The sequence below is a fragment of the Dendrobates tinctorius genome, unplaced genomic scaffold (assembly GCF_039654945.1).
Source record: "Dendrobates tinctorius isolate UK_male_01 unplaced genomic scaffold, ASM3965494v1 ptg000224l, whole genome shotgun sequence".
NCBI lineage: Eukaryota > Metazoa > Chordata > Amphibia > Anura > Dendrobatidae > Dendrobates > Dendrobates tinctorius.
This window is the reverse complement of record NW_027361891.1, coordinates 8418067-8435998: the sequence shown is the minus strand read 5'-3', so window position 1 is coordinate 8435998 and position 17932 is coordinate 8418067. Positions and strand designations below refer to the sequence as shown.

Below are 17932 nucleotides of genomic sequence, written 5' to 3'. Positions count from 1 at the left end.
GTCCTTTGCTGGGCTGCTTACTGTAGTTTTGATAATGTCCTGCTTATAAAAGTTATATTATCACAGGACTAGCAAACCTCCTACCACGTAGTCCTCCATATTCATGAGCTCTGTATAATCCCGCCACCTCTACTGTTTGGCAGCTTTTCTGAGTACACTGTACATGAGCAAAAATTTGCCATTGGTGAGGTTAAACAGAACTCCTCTTTCAGAAAACTGGTAGACCAAATGCAGCTAAAAGTGATTTTATCAAAATTACAGCAAGGAAGCCAGCCAAGTGATGCACATCTGGATTGGGATCTCTGCCCCTACATTGTGCTGCTCTCAGGGTAGTAAAAACCTGGTGACAGATTCCTTTCAAGAGTGGCATATTCTGAGCATTGTGTGGCTCAACTAATATGGTGCCTTTTACCCAATAGCTACCAAAAAAATAGAGCAAATTTACAGTATAAATTTCACATACGGTTAACCTTCAAGCTGTGTAAACTATTTGATCAAGCTTCATTAAGAACGTTCGTAGTATACTTGGTAACTTAAGTATTGCGTTTAAGTTGTGAAAAGTCACTAAAAAGGACGAAAATGAAATGTATTGAATAAAATAAAACAATTTAATATTTTATACACTACATTTAATGCTAACACAAGAGACCCAAATACATGACTTTGATATTGTTGCACATGGATAGCTGAACGGAGTTAACAGATTTGATGCAGCAAGAGGCAGCTACTATGTAATTTTATTTTATTCTCTAGTATGTAAATGGAAATTACCGTATATACTCGTTTATAATCCGAGTTTTTCAGCCCCCTTTTTTGGCTGAAAAAGACCCCCCTCGGCTTATACAAGAGCCATGATTCCAGTGCAGAGGTCCCCGGCGTCTCCGGATCATGTCCGCGCTCCCCTCAACCTCAGTAATTATTCCGGTGGCAGCTGACAGGGCCAGCAGTCGGCGTTGGCACCGGGGCAAGTGCCCGGTGTCTTGAGCAGGCGGGGACACCGACGCGCTATGGGGGGCCAGGTGCTTGTGCCGCTGCTTGCTCAGACCCCCGGTATTTGCGATATTCACCTGTCCCCGTGCCACTGCCGCGCTGTATCTTCCGCGTCCTCTGACTGTGACTTTCAGTTCAGAGGGCGCAATGAAGTGATTAGTGTGAGCCCTCTGCCTGAACAGTCACTGCAGAGACCCGGCGCCGCTGAGGAACAGCGGTCGGCAACGAGAGGTGAGTATGTCTTTTGTTTTTTTCTGTTTTTTTTTTTATTTTTATTGCAGCAGCAATATAAGATATAATCATATCAGCATAAGGCTGCTTTTACACTTGCCGTGTTTTTGCGGGCCGTTTTTGCAGCCCCAATAGATTTTTATGGGGCAGCAAAAACGGCCCTCAAAAATACATCGGAGCGCTGTGTCCGTATTGCCGTGATGTCCGTATATATATATATATATATATATATATATATATATATATATATATATATATATATATATATTGTTTTTGCTGCTGGCTGTTTTTTTTCCCTTTCAATTTGTTACAACAGGGAAAAACGGCGATCCGAGAAGGTAAAAACGGGCCGCAAAAAACCCGGCATGTGTAAAAGTAGCCTAAACTGAACTGATATGATGAGCATCTTATGGGGGCCATCATCAACCTTTATGCAGCATTATATGGGGCATATTATTCTATGGAGCATTTAACCTGCTGATGTCTTAATTAATTTTACTTTTATTGATATCTATTTTTATTTTTGAAATTTACCAGTCGCTGCTGCATTTCCCACCCTAGGCTTATACTCGAGTCAATAAGTTTTCCCAGTTTTTTTGTGACAAAATTAGGTGCCTCGGATTCTACTCGAGTATATACGGTAGATTTGTCACGTAAAATGGTCTATGCTTCAAAAGAATTCTATGAAGGCCCAGATTGTAAATTTCCTAGAAAAAGCTGTATGTGGGAGATTTAGCTACATTGTAAAGCTATGATTACTATAATGTTATATGTAGAGTAAAATATACCTTCAATGAGCCAGTTACAGCTAACATTGCAAGTAGGTGGGAATGTGCTGCAAGTCCAGTGGGTGGGAAATCTGTTGTGCCAGGCGTCAACTTCAAATGGGCAGAAATGCTTCGCTAATGCTGCACCTGGGGATGAATGATTTCGTAAAAATAAAATCTTCATTATTGATACTGTAATGCTGATTTTCAACTTTAATATTTTTTTTGGGGTTGTTGGGCTTAGTGGCAATGCATAGCCACTCGTAGCCTATCAAATTCACGAATTATACTATTTTTTTTTAATTTCAGGATTGATAGGACTGGTCAGACAGGGAAAGTGGGGGTCAATGTGATAGACAAGAGTTCAGAAATAATCCATATTGCAGTTTATCGAGGGCTTGAAGTAGAGGTGAGAAGCCTCAGGGGAGCCCATGTGTGGGGTTTATCCTTTTACCACCTCCTGCACAAGAAAGATAGAGGAAAAATATAGATACAAGAGGGGAGGAAAAGGTTAATCCTCTTAACACAGAAAGGAGAACAAGAGTAACTGATTACACACTTCTGAGAAATCGGGGCTGAAATTTCATGGTGTAGCAACAACTACTGAAGTAAAATATTTTTCTATAGCACCAACATATTCCACAGCTATTTACAGTTCATAGAGGACATGTGCAAACAATATCAGACATTACAGAGAAACACAAACCGATACCAAGAGGAGTGAGGGCCCTGCTTGTAAGCTTACAGTCTGAGGAAATGGAGGGAGATACGAAAGGTAAATGGTAAAAATTGCTTGTATTGTATGGTCCACCATACAGTGAGGGGTGAGGAGAGTTGCTGTTCTCCCTCCACCTGAACATCAATCTTTGATAAATCTCCTGTGTCACCACCACTACGCAAACCACTTTAACCTTGCTACACAGCTCTGCTCAGTCATAATTCAGCAGTTGTCCCCATTTTCCAACAGTGCCCACTTCACCAATATTATAGGGATTATCAAATTGATGGCCTATCCTTGGCTTATCCTTAGGATAGGTTGTCTATGCATGATTGGTGTAGGTGTGACACGGCACCCCTACCGATAAGTTGTCAACTGTATGGTGGCATCCGCAGCTTTGTACTGCATATCCGACCCCTATTCAAATAAATAAGGGGCGGATGTGCAGTACGTAGCAGAGTCCACCAGTGCTGGAGCTGTGCAGCAACGTAACTGAGAAGTCTGGCTCCAGGAACAGCATAGGCCATCTATATTAAAATCCAAGACAACCCCTTTAAGAAGCCGTATTGCTGGGAGGAGAGGGGGCACAGTTAAAATACATTTTTGATTCTGTGAAAAATCAAAATTGTGCCACCTATTATGGCGAATTAATCAACTTGATTCCATTAAATCCCTATTCACATTGCACAGTGTTGGACGTCCACCAATCAGAAAGTAATGGCCTTTTTAAAGAGAAACCTATCCACAAAAATCACATTTTATTAAATGAGGTCTTTGTTTACTTTATTTAGATAGATTCTGGGACATTTGATAGTATCAATCTAAGGCTAGTTTCACATTTGCGTTAGAAGGCGCAGCGGACGTTCGCCGTGAAGCTCCGCCCCTGCCGCGCCTTCACCGGTCAGCTCGGCCTATGAGCGCATGCCGCTGCATGCAGCCTGCTACCCTATCTTTAGCATTCGGTGTGCAGGTATGCTTTTACCCCCGCATGTGTCGTTTTGACAGTGCGGCGATCGCACCAAGATGCAACACATTGCGTTTGGCGCAGGTCGCCACATCGTCAAAACAACGCATGCGGTGGCAAAAGCGTACCTGCGTACCCAATGCCAAAGATAGGGTAGGCAGGCCGCATGCAGCAGCATGCGCCCATAGGCAGAGCTGACCGGAGGGGGCGGAGCTTCAAGGCGAGCATCCGCTGCGCCTCCAAACGCAAATGTGAAACTAGCCTTAAACCTTATTTTTACATGGCTAAAATGTACTATGTTGTGGATGTCAGGGCTTCTATTTCATCATCTCTGCACTAAGCAGTGTGATCTTGCAGTAAATGAGAGATCTCTGTAATGTCTGGAGGGGGGGGTTACTTTAAGGATCAGTGTTTAATCGCAGTCGCTCTGTGTGGAGTCATTGCCTGACTGTCTCATTTCACTATGCAGCGTGTTCTCACACTGAGCGTGAATCCCAGCAAAGCATCTATAAAGACAAACACTGATAAAGTGAGTCTTATCCTCTCCTATCAGTGCTGACATTGGTCATAAATCTTTGGCGTAATCACCAGGAACTGTTTAATGCAGACATTAGTGTGTAGTGACTTAGGGTACCGTTACACCTAGCGATGCACCAGCGATCCTGACCTGCGATATGACGCGGTCAGGATCGCTGGTGCATCGCTAAGTGGTCGCTAGTGAGCTGCCACACAGGCAGATCTCACCAGCGACATCGCTGGGGTCGGGGATCGCTACTTACCTGTCAGACGCGGCGATCCTGCGTCCTCCCGCCCGGCTCCACGCGTCGCTCGTCTCTCCACAGGAAGCCCAGCAGGAAGTGACAGACGAGAAATGATCCAGGAGCTTCTCGCGCGATCAGCGATAACCAGCGGGGGAGCCGGTCGGAGGTAAGTATCACATGCAGCGATATCGCTAGCAATATCGCTGCAACGTCACAAAATCGGTGACTTTACAGCGATATTGCTAGCGATATCGCAGTGTGTAACGGGGACTTTATGTGAGCACTCATGCGAGAGTTACCTTAACTTTATAAGTGTACATCATAGACCCATCACAGTGTTTCTCTCTGCCTGACTGTCTCGCTGCGCTCTCACACTTAGCAGAGCGACACGCATGCAGACAGTGGGAAACGTTAATGGAATCTGTCACTACTTTTTTTAATTTATAGCTTCATACCTCATCTGAGAACAGCACAATAAAGATGCAGAAAACCCTGATTTCAGCTATGTCACTTACTGAGTTGCTTTCTGTAGTTTTGATAAAATCCCTTTCTCTGCTGCAGGTCTACCAGTATGCCAAGCTCTTTATAACCTTGGCCACACCACTAATCGGTATCATTTTGCCCATATACAGTGTACACAGAAAGCTGCCAATCATTGGTGGGGCTAAACAGAGCTCATGAGCTGTGAGTGTATGGTCGTTATTGGCAGCAAAGAGAGGTTTTTCTTTTAGACATTTGGTAAATTGGACTTTTAGTGTCTTCCTCACTAGTTTCCTATTTCATAGCCCTACCCCATTGATGCTAATTAAGGGAAGCTGTCAATCAAAGGACTGGGGGATCCTTTGAGCATATGAATAAGTCAGGTATAAATGCTTTCTTTTTACATAATATATGCTGTGATGAAGATGATTGGGACAGTTATGTGTTTTTTTTTGTTTTTTGTTTTTTTTCAAAATTGGGCATTGAGTAGAAAATGTTATATAATAAACAGTAGTTATCCACGGAGTCCACTACCAATACCAGACAGAAGTCATGATGTCCTGTCCATTATTCATGTGGCTGCTGCAGGAAATCACTAGCCTCTCCAGTGATGTTTGTATGTACAGCCCGTGATCATTGAGGCCAATAATTGAATGCAGTAGCCAGGTAAATAATGGATGGGACATCACATCTGGTTCAAGGCGTAATTTATCTTTATTTTATAACATTTTCTATTTGACCAGGTTTTAAAATAAAATCCCTGAAAAACCCTTTTTATGTTTACTGTTTTGTTTCTTGTAAATGTATGCAAAACACTTGTTTGTAAACAATCTTGTTCAGAACCCGTTCATTATAAATATATGTTGGATATACAGAGATTTGTAATATTTTTATCTGATAACGCTTTAAAAATAAATTTTATTTTACCCCTTAAATTTTGCGTTTTACCATGATTTAGTATCTTCACTCCCCAGCGTCTATTGCCTTCCCATTTTTAAGGATGCCTAGTTGTCTCACAATAATAATGCGCTAATAGTAATAGTACACCCAATTTTACGCCAATATAACCGCCCTTGCCTTTTAAAAGGTTTACATCAGCATTTGTGTTACATTGGAATGAAAACTCATAGTAGTGTGTTTTTGCAGCCATAATGTGTTGCTTCGCTAAATTATTTTTGTACTTCAGAATTGTATAATCTGAATTTCAGGTTTTAAGAATAGTGTTACTCTGCCTATAAAATATACACTAATATGAAATGCTGTCCTAAACCTAACTAGCAAATTAATTTGTTGTGAACCTTTGTAACTATATTGCAATCTTATTGTACAGTGCTCCTTTGAACTTTAAAGATGGGGTTACACAATGATTTTGACCGCTATGCACACCGCAAAGTCAAAGATTTTCTGCCGCTGTTATATTGCAGTATAATAGGTTACATTGTAGCTTTTAGAGTTCCCTAACAGGTTGCAAAAAGTATTTTTTTTTTTTTTTTTTTTCCTTTTTGCAACTTCCTTGTCATGTATCCTGTGTCACATTATGACCACATTTATCCGTGTTACTCTGCAATATATCAGCGGGACATCGCAATGTTTGGCCGCGAGAGACCTGTGTCGTGGCTAAAATCATCGTGTAACCCCTGCCTAAAAGCCACAATTTGCGTTAGTACATTCTTATTTTGTAAATATCATATGTTACAGATATAGAAAGATGTAGCTTGCTATTTGCCTAAACATTTGTAGCAAATTCTTAAATTTCCCTTTTCAGCAGTGTTAACACATGTATTATTAAAACAAAAGTTAGAAAATGTGTAAGGAATGTATACTTTAGGATGCATTTCAATATTCTTAATATCTTTATCATGGGAGGATATATTACATGTGATGCTATAAGTCGAATAAAAGCCCAGCCCCTAAATGTGTACATTGATTTGTGTACTTTACAAATGTTAGTGTTTTTTTTTAATTGTGCATTCCTTTTTTTAAACCACATACCACCAAGTTTAATTAGGAAAAATTCCATTACCCCCAGTTCAGTCCATATGTTTCTTCGTTCTGCAACAACTAGGCGAACTCACATCCTTGAATTTGAAAGCTCCCGTTTTCCCTTTCTATAGCCTAAACAACTCTGTCATTTTGTAATATTTTTCCTTAGTTGTCTGTATGCAATAGAAACAATACAAAAAACATTTTTGAGCATTAATGGCGATCTGTCTCTGTCTTGTACTTTGTGTTAAATAGAAAAAACACGGCACTCAATGAGGAGGGAGATGCACAAGTCGGGTATCCAGCCAACTAACAATGTAGTACAAAAACTTGGCACTCAAAAGAAAAATTGATTTGACAGTTCCTTTATTGTAAAAGGCATCCAGTTAAATATACTTCTTTTACTTCTTTAAACGTTTTCGGTCATACAATTGACCTTCATCAGAAACAGAATTTTTTCACAGTTTGTTTTAACTAGAATGAGTTTACAAGAAGACAAGACAGTATGATTAGTGAACAAATAAGTATATAACAAATATCTGAGCAACAGGATGCTGATAATGACTGTATGAACATCATGTAAAGTTTAGACGAAAGGTCGATGACTAGATAAATACTGAAATAGCGAATCCTGAGATAAGGTTCAAGTGAGCTTAGTGAAACTCCACCGGTTCCATGGGCGGTGATAGAGAGTCCGTGCTGTGATGGTATGTAAGGAGCATATGTAAAAGATGTGCCCTAGGAGGTTGAAAACAATCAAAAAGTGTGACACTAGTCAATAAAGGATGCAGTGAGATTTGTGGTCGGCTGGTGCTACTGGATGTGCAATACCACATGAAAGGTAATAGCCGACTAGAATGAGTGCCAAGACAGGTACCTGAGAGGAACTGTAATGGAAAATTCCATATATTATTATTAAAGAACCGCTGTCATAAGTAGGCACTATTCAGTACTGGAAGAAAAGAACAAGACGGTGAGTGACTATGGCACATAAACATATAGGGCGATGTTATGTGAATGAGGAAGGAGAAAAAGTCCAAAACAGTCAATTAATACCTGGGTATATTCATTGATAATGTGGAGAAACAGACGTCTGGGAAGCAGCAGCTACTGAGGATGAAAGAACACTGAGGATGATAAAAAGAGTATAAATGTGTGTACTGAGATAGGCTGAGGATATGCACGTAATGTGAACTAAATTACCCATTCATGTAGGAAATCACCAGACCCACGGGTTTGACACCTTAGGTTATACAGGGACCGGTAGTTTCCTGAATATATTACAGGTGATTTTACACTTCTTAATACAGTGTTCACCTCACATTCTTTGTCCTCAGGGCTACTCACACCTTCTATATGTTTCAATTGCAGTACAAATTTCTGGACACCCACACCTATTATTGGATCTACCGGTCCCTGTATAACCCAAGGTGTCAAACCCGTGGGTCTGGTGATTTCCTACATGAATGCGTAATTTAGTTCACATTACGTGCATATCCTCAGCCTATCTCAGTACACACATATATACTCTTTTTTTTTTTATCATCCTCAGTGTCCTTTCATCCTCAGTAGCTGCTGCTTCCCAGACGTCTGTTTCTCCACATTATCAATGAATATACACAGGTATTAATTGACTGTTTTGGACTTTTTCTCCTTCCTCATTCACATAACATTGCCCAATATGTTTGTGCCATAGTCACTCACCGTCTTGTTCTATTTCTTTTTTTTCCAGTACTGAATAGTGCCTACTTATGACAGCGGTTCTTTAATAATAATATATGGAATTTTCCATTACAGTTCCTCTCAGGTACCTGTCTTGGCACTCATTCCAGTCGGCTATTACCTTTCATGTGCTATTGCACATCCAGTAGCACCAGCCGACCACGAATCTCACTGTATCCTTTATTGACTAGTGTCACACTTGTTTGTTTTCAACCTCCTAGGGCACGTCTTTTACATATGTTCCTTACATACATCACAGCACGGACTCTCTATCACCGCCCATGGAACCTGTGGAGTTTCACTAAGCTCACTTGAACCTTATCTCAGGATTCGCTGTTTCAGTATTTATCTAGTCATCGACCTTTCGTCTAAGGGTACCGTTACACCCAGCGATCCCGACCAGCGATATGACGCGGTCAGGATCGCTGGTGCATCGCTAGGTGGTCGCTAGTGAGCTGCCACACAGGCAGATCTCACTAGCGACATCGCTGGGGACGGGGGTCGCTACTTACCTGTCAGACTAGGCGATCCTGCGTCCTCCCGCCCGGCTCCACGCGTCGCTCGTCGGCGCCACAGGAAGCTGCCGACGAGGAACGGTCCAGGAGCTTCTCGCGCGATCAACGATAACCAGCGGGGGAGCCGGTCGGAGGTAAGTATCACATGCAGCGATATCGCTAGCAATATCGCTATAACGTCACAAAATCGGTGACTTTACAGCGATATTGCTAGCGATATCGCAGTGTGTAACGGGGGCTTAAACTTTACATGATGTTCATACGGTCATTATCAGCATCCTGTTGCTCAGATATTTGTTATATACTTATTTGTTCACTAACCATACTGTCTTGTCTTCTTGTAAACTCATTCTAGTTAAAACCAACTGTGAAAAAATTCTGTTTCTGATGAAGGTCAATTGTATGACCGAAAATGTTTAAAGAAGTAAAAGAAGTATATTTAACTGGATGCCTTTTACAATAAAGAAACTGTCAAAACAATTTTTCTTTTGAGTGCAAAGTTTTTGTACTACATTGTACTTTGTGTTGCTATGGGCATTTTTTTAGCTTAGAATATTGGATTCCTACAAATACTGTTTTAAATAAAGCCTGTTCTTCATGATTATTGCACCTAGTACCTTCACCCACAAATCTTCTTTGTAGAATACCATAGTGAATTGAGTCTCGGTCATGTTTGACTAATATCTGATACTGACACTGTTAGAAGTATATCTATATCCACCTTAAAGTGAGTCTGTTAGCAGGGTTTTGCTATGTAATCTCAGAACAACATAATGTAGGAACAGAGACCCTGATTACATTGATGTTCTATTTACTTGGACTATGTCTTGCTATTTCCATACAATCAGTATTTTACCAGCAGGAGATAATTCTTATAGGACAACTGGCCTCCTAGTCCAACCCCACCTCCAGCACTGATTAGCAGCTTCTTGTGACTATACAATATACACAGAAAGCTGTGGTGTGTTTGGAGCTATACACAGCTCAACAAAGGAGCTCTGCCAGATGCCAGATCTTCAGCAGACAAAAGTGTGACTCTATCATAGCTTCTGCACTCAGTATACAAAGTTATAAATCGCTGGAATCAGTGTCTCTGCCCGTACCTCGTGCTGCTGTCAGATTACGTAGTAAAAACCTGCTGACACATTCCCACAAGTTTATCTCCTTTTGGCAGGGACAATAATTTTTATGATCTTTGTCAGCTTAGGCTCAGCTTACAACTCTTTTTGTGCTTCACTTCACATATTGGCGTTAAAGGGGATGTTGATATATATGTGACAATTTGATGGCTAATGTTTGGTGATCAGTCACTTGTTTGGATTTTACAACATACATTTACTTGTGAAATAAATATATATGGTTTATGATCCCCTGCACCACTATTTGTAAAGCAAGATTACAGACATTAATGTAAAACGAAAACTACCGCCTTATTAACTGCGATTGGGATGTGGTTAAAACTAGAATAGAATTTTTAACATACTGTACATATATTGACTGGATATTGATTAATACTTGTAAATAACTGTGTAAAAACCAAAACAAAACATTTTCATTAGTTGGTGAGTTTTCATGTAACAATTTGTGTAATTTAAAAAAAAAAAAAAAAAAAAAAAAGCTTGTGTATTGCAAAAAATAATGCACTCCTCCTGGATAATAGTTTTCCCTTTGTTTCTTTGGCATGAATAGGACTTATATTTTAACCTACTAAACTCCTTGATACACTTTTCCCCCCAGAATATGCAGAAGGGGTGTATTATTCCTGTAATGACTTGTAACTTATTCTCATGTAGTGCTATGTGTATATTTTTGGAACAAATATCTTCACTTACAGGTGTGTGAAAGTATTTGCCCCTTTCCTGATTTCCTATTCTTTTGCATGTTTGTCACACTTACCATAAATGTTTCAGATCACCAAACAAATTTAAATGTTAAATAAAGATAACACAAGTAAACACAAAATGCAGTTTTTAAATAAAGTGATCCAAACTTACATGGGCCCCTAAACCTAATAACAGGGTCTTTATTATTAATTGATAAAGCAATCCAAACTTACATTGGCCCCTAAACCTAATAACAGGTTGGGCCACCCTTAGCAGCACAAACTGCAATCAAGCATTAGCGATAACTGGCAATGAGTCTTTTACAACGCACTGGAGGAATTTTGGCCCACTCATCTTTGCAGAATTGTTGTAAATCAGCCATGTTGGAGACTTTCTGAGCACGAACGGCCTTTTTAAGGTCATGACACAGTATCATTAGTCAGGGTTTTTGGTGAGTCAACCTTTCAAATGTGTGTTTTTTTTTGTTTTTTATTAATTTTTGGAAATTTTTTCCTTGCGTGTGCTGCCACAGTATCTCAATTGGGTTAAGGTCTGGACTTGGACTAGGCCACTCCAAAGTCATAATTTTGTATTTCTTAAGCCATTCAGAGGTGGCCATGCTGGTGTGTTTAGGATCATTGTCCTGCTGCATAACCCAAGTTCACTTCAGCTTGAGGTCACAAACAGATGAATGAACATTCTCCTTCAGGATTTTTTGGTAGCAGAATTAATGGTTCTATTTACCACAACAAGTTTTCCAGGTCCTGAAGCATCAAAATATCCCCACACCATCACACTACCAACAGCATATTTTACTGTTGGTATGATGTTCCATTTCTGAAATGCTGTTACTTCTACACCAGATGTAATGGGACATACACCTTCCAAAAAGTTCAACTTTTGTCTCGTTGATCCACAGAGTATTCTCCCAAAAGTATTGGGGATCATCAAGATGTTCTCTGGCAAAACTGAGACATGCCTTTTATGTTCATATTGCTCAGTGGTTTTCATCTTGGAACTCTGCCATGCAGGCTATTTTTCCCCAGTCTCTTTCTTATGTTGGAGTCACAAACACTGACCTTAACTGAGGCAAGTGAGGCCTGCAGTTCTTTGGATATTGTTATGGGGTGTTTTGTGACCTCTTTGGTTGAGTCCTCACAGCAGTCTTGGGGTAATTTTGGTTACTCTGCCACTACCCGGAAGGTTAACAACTATTCCATGTTTTCGCCATTTGTGGATGAAGGCTCTCACTGTGGTTTGCTGGAGTCCCAAATCTTGAGAAATGGCTTTATACCCTTTTACAGACTGATATATTTCAGTTACTTTGATTTACATTTGTTCAAGAATTTCTTTGACTCGCAGCATGATGTCTAGCTTTTGAGCATCTTTTGGTCTACTTCACTTTGTCAGGCAGGTCCTATTTAAGTGATTTCTTGATTCAGAACAGGTGTGGCAGTAATCAGGCCTTCATATGGCTAGGGAATTTGAACTCCTCTTCCCAAAGATGTGATAGACCACAGTTAATTTGTTTTAAGGCGACAATCACTTTTTCACACAGGACCCTGTAGATTTGGATTTATTTTTCCCTTAATAATAAAGACCTTCATTTAAAAACTGCGTTCTTTGTTTACTTGTGTTATCGTTGTCAAATATTTACATTTGTTTGGTGATCTGAAACATTTAAGTATGACAAACCTGCAAAAGAATAGGAAATCAGGATGGGGGCAAACACTTTTTCACTGTTTGATATGTATGGCACAGTTTGATCTATTTTCAGGGTGTTATAAAGTGTGCTTCCAGTGTTGCTGGTGTTAGTCTCCTGACACAAGTTTACAACTGATAGCTGGAGGCACAACAAAGAGGTTTGAGAAGCTTTGGAAATTATAAAGCACATTTAGGGTGTATCTACACCGGCCAATTGAGACCTTTAAACGACTGCCAATCGACTACATTCAAGCTGATCAGCGGTCACTTAATAGCCTTTTTAGACAGGCTAACCATATACTTTCATGTTCACAGAACAATCTTTAATACTTTTTTTTTTCTGTGTGTGTAGAATACCATTGTTGTCGGCAGCACTTGACATGTTTATATAGTGTTGAGAAAAATGACTTTTATCAGGACTGTTTAGATAGGCTGCTATGAGTGTTCTCAAGAATGCTTGGAGTCGATTATTGGCCAGTGTAGTCCACCTTTAAACTTCTGTTTGGAGATTGTCAGCAACCTTACAGCTACACTTTAATACTCATTTAACAAGGTTTGCAAGTGAACATTATAAAACTTAGTTCCACAATATCATGGTACTGCACTTGTAATGAAAAAGATTTTATGAAGATATGTTATAACTGTTATAGTCAAAACTTATGTTTATGGGTAATGTCTGATTTAACCGTTTAACCCAATGGGAACATTTAGGTATTTTTGATATTCATGGCTATTTTTTGTAACCCACAAACAGTTGCAGGGTTTGTTCACAAAGGTAAAAAAAAATCTGACCCTTATGTCCATGCCACAAATTTGCAGGGTTTTTTTTTGCCACAGATCCACATGAACTTTAGCCACATTGACGTCTGGTGGGGCAATTTTTTTGCTTTTAATATGTTTAATATATGCTCCTTATTTTGGCACCAAAAATATGTGAATGGGATAGCAGAAACCCCATTCAAATGTATGATTCTAATTGTGGCCAAATTTTGATGAGGAATCTACTTTGAAATCCTTGTTATATCTGACCTATGTGAACATAGTCCTAGTTTTAGTTTTCTTTAATGTTCCTTCTGAAAAACAAAATTGTTCCATGAGCACATAGTGAAAGAAAGGCATTTTAATTTGAAAATTACAATACTTCTGGAAAAACATTGCCCCCACGACTTATCAAGACCAGTGACTTTTTTCGCTGGTCTTGATGAGAAGGTGTGCTGAAATCAGAAGCTGCTGATTTATAAGGTGGTGCTAGCCTCTTCATGAACCTGAATCGTGTGACTAGTGGCATGCACCTACATGTGCTACTCCAAAAATCTCTTTCCAGTCGTGAGCTAAACTTAGCAGAGCAAGGAGAAACTGTTTAAAATCCATTGTAAAATTTTGGCGCAGCTCCCAATTTTGTGACCTTTTTCCAAAGCTTTTACACTTTTTTTTTTTTTTTTAAGGTGTAAAAGCTTTGATGAATCATGGCCATTGTGTTAATGATCTCATGAAGTGTACAGTCGGATGCTTGTTGGTATTTTGTGAAACTATATATGCTACTGCTTAGACATTCTGTATATTCACTATTTTTATAGCTGATACGTGTTTGTGTAGATCACTGGTTTACATTTGTATATAACACTGTTTTGGTATTTGCTAAAATTGTATTTTGCAAATAAGTTTTCTTACGAAACAGTCATATGTGCATGGAAAAATTATGTAACTTTTTAAATCTGTAATATTTGCGTCGTCAATGGTATTGTTCTGACGACAATTGTCTATGCCATGTCCTGTATCAAATCTACATCACAAAATTTTAACACGTTACAGCTGACAGAAGAGGAGCATCTTGAAAGATCAACACGTACTCTTCACAGAAGACACTTGGCCTTCAGTTTGCTTCATGACTCAGTTTCTGAGACCATATGGATTAAAATGAACAGATCTAGATGTGAATAAAGCAAATCTGCAAACATGGTAACCAGTAGATCTACTTATATTTTTAAGTTGCTTAAATGTTTTATTTGACTGAAACCTGTGTGACATAAACATTAACAGCTCTTGCAACTTTGGGTATGCATTAAATTGCCAACTGCTAATGTCCAGTTCTTTCTTGTTTTTATAGTTGTTTGTTCCTGTTCATGTTCTAATGTTTGTACATCACACCATCTCTATTACAAGATGTGGTATTGTAATAAACTGTTTAATGGGGCTCATGTGTAAAGCTGTTCCAAGTTATTTGTTGTTTACACCTCAGGGAAAGGCTTGTTTTAGCAACATGTTGATTTTATTTTTTTTAGCCTTAATTTTCAATCATTGGGTGCCCATTATTCATGTAAATTAACAGACTTTAGATATATTTGTTAGCTACATCACTGTTGGACAATTTTTAGTTACTCATTTGTATATTACTATATTTGGTAGTAAATGGTGTAACACAAATAATTAGTTTAGTTGGTGCATGCCATAAATGTGTAATCTAATAGGCTATCATTCCATCTTCCATTTATGACTATGTATGAAAACTTTTGTTGGAATATTAATCACAAAGTGTCACCTCTGGTTTTGCAAATTTGCTTCTGTTTAGAAAATGTCAATTTTAAATTCCAGTGTAATTCCAGCAGTTACTGAATAGATTTTTGCCTGTTCCCACTAATGCATCAACCTATGGTGGAATGACTAATTTGTTATCTACTCAATACTAGTTTTCTTTCTGTGAAAGATGTAATGTAGATTTTATCTCCTACTTATTATATTGGACTGCTTTAGGATACCAAGTTTTCAACACCGTTGGTGACATAATTACCTATACACAGCTTGAATACTGTTGCAGGTTCTTCCAGCAGTACATTTTCTTCTGTAGTAAAATAGACTGCAAGCTGTATGCACAAAATTTAAGACTAAAGGGTCTTACTTTACAACACGCCAAGGAGTTTCCATTGCTTATGCGTTTTTATGATCAGTGGTTATCATTCAACGTGATATTGTATAAAGATTGTTTTTCCAATGAGTTTGTCACCAAATTACCGTGGTTGGTTTGTGATGATGAAACCGAACCAGGTAAGTATTTTTATCGTGATTTTACCATTCTTTACACTTTTTTTTTTGACAGTTTTTAGTCCCTGTGGATTGACTGGAAAATAGATTTTTTTTTGTTAAAAATGAAATCTATCTTCACAGTATTGGTGCCCATTAACTGCTTCCTATAATAGACACGATCCCCTTCTATAGCACCTTTTTTCTGTATATGGATGAGCAGTAGACCGATAGCAAGGAACCGATAGCTTTCTAGACATGCTATTCCCCATCTTAGGCTGTGGTATTAACATCACATTTGTCTACCTGTAAATGGAGGTTCTCCTCTATCAGAAATTAAAGGTCCGCCCTTCCTATCTGAAATAGCGCCTTTGTCTGCTATATTAATTGAACTGACTTGCTTTATTAACTTGCAATACTAGACACAGTCCATGGACAATAATTTAAAGTGAGTTGGTTGAATACCAGACACAGCTCATTGAGAAGTGCACCTGTTTCTGTAAACCAAGTGGAGAAATATAACCCCTTTAATTTTGTCTTAAAACCTCTTATCCTATTCAGGTATTTATATTTGTATATGTATTTCTTTTGTATAAAAAAACCTTAACCATTTTGTATGCACTGGCTATAAAGTGATTGCTTGGTATTACATCTTTGTCATTTCTAGTAAATTTTCTTACCTTATAAAACTAAATTTAGGAAGCGGCTTCTTCTGTACATACTCAACTCTTGTTCTCCTTTGTAGAACTTATTCAAATAGCAAGTTAGCTTGTGGTTAAAGACTTGAAAGTATTTTTAATCCAGCTGTACTATATTTTTGCCAATATAGGTTGCTGATGTAAATACCACATGTATGTGGACATGTTAAATTTATTTCCTAGGATTTCTCATGTGGTACAGTCACTTGGCTAGGAACCTGTTCTTTTAACTGTGAAGTGTGTAACTTTGAAGTGTTTTTTTACACTGCTTTGCTTACTGGTTATAGGTAAATCTTAGGTGTTTAAAGAGTATTAGATGCTTGATTTCGTGTCATACAATGTTATGATGTTAACTGTTTGATAAAAATAAACTGCTTATTCATCTTCGACATGAAAGCACTGTTTGAATTGGTTTTACAAACCAAGGACATCTAACTGTAAGTAAGGTTGGGTTCTTGTATCAACATTTGTTCTCGCAAGTCTAAAAATTCTTGGCTGAAATAAAAAGGGTGTTCTGAGCTTTGTGTTTTTTACATTTTTAAAGAGCCTGTCTCTACTTGCAACAGGTCTTCATGGAAATACAATTCATAAGCATGTATTCTTAAATTGTCGTTACTCTGTTATATTTCATAGATATGTATGACTAAATTGACAAATGGGAGTTAATATTCTCTATGTATAAAAGGGATGTTAACACAGTGCAAAGGGGAGCACTGACTGGATGGTGTCCATATGTAAGAATACACCAGCTGATAACACCCACATGTACACTCCCTGACAGAAGTTATGTCGCTTATCGTTGTTACGTAAATAAAAGCTTATAACCTGACGTTAAATTCATCCATTGATTGTCTAATTTATTCTTTTGAAAGCTGAATCCCTCCGAATTATGGTTTCGGTTAAGAAAATAAATTGGCATCATGCAGAAATATTGATCATTTAATGGACACAGAATGGTCAGATTTTAGCAAGACAAAAGTTTTGTCGGCTGGTCATATAATGCACCCAATCCTAGTTTACATCCTCACCTGTGCTCAGTAAATGATCGGTTAATTAGTGGGTGTGTATAAAAAAAAAAAAAACCCAGCACCCCAGACCTTCACTTGAGCTGCAACTTGAGCTCTGACAACATGCCAAAAATCCATCCGGCGACCAAAGCCTGGATTATTAAGAGGCTGAAGACCAAATCCACTGGAGAGGTGGCTGTCACCTTTAATGTGTCTCAGCGTCAAGTACAAAGAATTAAAAAAAGATTCTAAGAGACTGGAGATGTGTTTGACCAGCCCAGGTCCGGCAGACCCCGCAAGACAACTGGCCAGGAGGAACGTTTGTTGGTTAGAAAATCCAAAGCAAGCCCCTCTTCCACTGCAGCAGAGCTGCAACAGGTCTGGTCACCTCAAGTCCCTGTGTCAACTAGAACAGTTTGTAGGATTCTGTCTCGAAATGGCCTCCATGGTCGAATCAGTGCCCAGAAGCCAGCACTAAACAAAAGGCAAATAAACCGTGTGGCATTTGCAAAGTCCCAACAGCCTGCTAAACAGATGAACGCTGGAAAAGT

The 17932-nt window shown here is 38.9% G+C and overlaps 1 protein-coding gene across 4 annotated transcripts in view; it reads left to right on the top strand.

The window, feature by feature from the left end:
* CPSF6 (cleavage and polyadenylation specific factor 6) overlaps window positions 1–16770 on the top strand; it is an 81978-nt gene extending 65208 nt beyond the window's left edge. For all 4 annotated transcript variants that reach the window (XM_073555496.1, XM_073555494.1, XM_073555497.1 and 1 more), the window contains exon 10: window positions 14471–16770. The gene's annotated coding sequence lies outside the window, so the exon portion shown is untranslated. The remainder of the gene's footprint in view (window positions 1–14470) is intronic.
* The last annotated feature ends 1162 nt before the right edge of the window (window positions 16771–17932 follow it).